The sequence below is a fragment of the Helianthus annuus genome, chromosome 4 (assembly GCF_002127325.2).
Source record: "Helianthus annuus cultivar XRQ/B chromosome 4, HanXRQr2.0-SUNRISE, whole genome shotgun sequence".
Taxonomy (NCBI): Eukaryota; Viridiplantae; Streptophyta; class Magnoliopsida; order Asterales; family Asteraceae; genus Helianthus; species Helianthus annuus.
In genome coordinates this window covers 134857890-134860825 of record NC_035436.2, presented here as the reverse complement: position 1 = coordinate 134860825, position 2936 = coordinate 134857890, and positions in this window count along the sequence as shown.

Sequence of the window (2936 nt, the reverse complement as noted above, 5' to 3'; positions counted from 1 at the left end):
TGTCCGATCGGGTCACTAAGTCTTGATGAGGTTCGTATTGTTCGACACATTATCAAACAGTCTCGAGAAAACTTCAACTATCAGAATAAGCGAGGAAGAAGATGATCAGGTCGTCTGGGACGGATTCTCGTCCGATCGGATTGCCACCCGACCGGACAGCCACCCGACCGGACAGCCACCCGATCGGATTGCACCTTGGGTCCCACGCTTAACTTTTATTTCAACATTGAGGTTTTGAACATTGAACGGATTGTCGTCCGATCGGATTGTCACCCGATCAGATTGCCACTCGACTATGTAATGTTTAGAGTTCAATACTTAAACAATTTTCAACATGATCAATGCCTACGGATTGCCCCCGATCGGATTGCAATCCGATCTAGTGACAAACTGCTGTGAACTTGTTCTCACTGAAGTGTCCTACCAATCGGATTGTCGCCCGATCGGACCGTCGTTCGATCGATCGACCTGAAAGATAGAGATACTTCTCTGTTTTCAAAATGCTACAACGGAAACTTCAAAAGGCAAGCCATTATACACAAACACGTCCATCCCAAACGAGATAACAATCCAATCGAGTGGCCACCCGATCGGGCGACCACCCGAACGGATTGTCATCCGATCGACCGGCCACCCGATCGGATTGTCGTCTGACCCACAGACACTTTATTCCGTTTTACGCGCTGCTCATCGTTTATGCTATTGTTATGATCAGGCGAATCTCGCTTTAAGCGCTCCCTTCAATCCATCATCGTTGTGAGTATACTCGAACCCTTTTTGCTTCATGCACTTTTGGGTGTTACATACGTTACTTATGTCACACCCCTTTCTGCGGCGGAAGCACGAGGTGTGATCATGAAAGGTTCTCATTGCATACGAAAGGTAAACATACTATATGCTCGAAAATAACTTTAAACATTACATTACCGAAAACATAAGTCAAGTGTTTACAACACATGATAGCATATTGTCTTAAAAGTTACAACTTTATTTAACGATAAACAAAGCGACATCCACGAGCATGCGTAGGACCACGCGTACATCCACCTTTAGTTACCTGAAATACATGTGAGTTTTGGAAAAACATCAACATAATGTTGGTGTGAATTTATGCAGTGATTGTTTTTGAATGTTTAATATCCTTGAATGAAAACATAGTATAAAACTGGTAGAATGAATGAATGTTTGAATGTAACTCGTAAAACGTATGTATAACTGGGTACTATGACTGTTTGAATGTGTGAGTTTTGCTAGTGGTTTGCAAGGCCACTAACATATGTCACGACATAGGAAGCTACCAAACCTAGGCATTTTTGTCGACTTGACTGAGACACAGAAGCACTCATTGGTAGAAGTAGGCCAAGAGTGGGGTTGCCTGAAACCCATTAGATCTAACCTTTTGTTCCGCGGCCTGAATGTATACGTTGATTAATGGTGCTTATGGTACCCTATTCGAGACATGGTCTGGAATGTTTCACTTGAATGTTTTTGTACCCATCATAACATATGCAAACAATATTCAATTTGTGACATGTATTTCACCCCCGAAGTGTAAAACAAAAACATTTAAAGAAAAGGGGGAGCATGAACTCACAACTTTGCGTTCCTTGCGTCGTAAACTTCACCGGATTTGCTTAATTAACGTCGTAACCTATACGCGTTTTCTTATCGTTAGTCACTAGACTTGCGTCGCACAAGTTCAGTCACTCACTTTTGTGTATATTTTCTTGTGTTAAAAATATTTTATATTTTTAACTAAATGTCTTACTTATATTATTTTCTCACAAATAAATATAAGTCTTTTGTGTTTTGTACTTTGCACCCGAATTATGTGTCTAGTATATTGTATGTGTATCTTCATGTTTATACTCCTCATGAGTATTTAGTGTATTTTTTTTACGTCTTAATACGCTAGCATGTATAACACATATGGTATACACTTAGCACAAAAGTTGGTGATAAATAATATATATATTTTTCTTTCAAAAATGCATACTTGTATCCATTTTTATGCTTGAAGAAATCCTCATTTCTTATCACCAAAAAATTAGGGAAACCTTGGTAATACTCTTAAATACACTTTTAGGGAATAAGTTTCTCAAAAACTTATATTTTTCTAAGTGTCAAGATTTATAAAAATTTTGACAGAGTTTCCCCTAAAAATGGAGGTTTCCCATGTTTTCAAAACATGTGTTTATTTTCTTTTAAATCGTCAACAATCATCAACAACAATTATCAACAATAATCATCAACAACAATCGCTAATTTTCCCCATTTCATGAACTTGAATACTTACCAAAATTGTGTAGTAACTTACTAGCACATTTAGTAAGTCTTGTTATCTTTATAAATAAGTTCGATTTCTTAAAAACCTTATTTTTAAAGAATATGAAGTTTCACAACTTCTAGTCAGTTTTTACGAAAATTATTTCTTTGTTAAAACTTTTGTTACACAAGTGTCCACACACTTGTTTGTTCACAAAAATCACTTTTGTTTGTGTAAGATCCGGTTTAGAACATGTGATTTCTTTTGACGCTTGGTCTTTTGAAAATACCACTTGTAGATACATAGATCGGCTAGTTTTAAACATTATTTCACAAGTAAAAATACTTTTACACAAGTTCATGATTCGTGTGTGGTAGAGTTTCACCCTTTAACCCTTGTTTCATTCAAAACAGCCTTATGTCATGATTCATGATCATGACCAACCCAGGTTAAATGATGATCCGAGCTACCACAACATAGATCGGGTCCAAATAATCACACAAATCAATTACTACAACATTTACACATCATATGAGCTTTTAACCATCATTATTTATGTTTTTAGTAGACTTTAATGCATTAAATTGCAAGATTCCGAGTTTTAACCGTTACATATCATATTAACCACTTCAAAATAGTTCAAAAATGTGATTTAAGCAACATACCACTA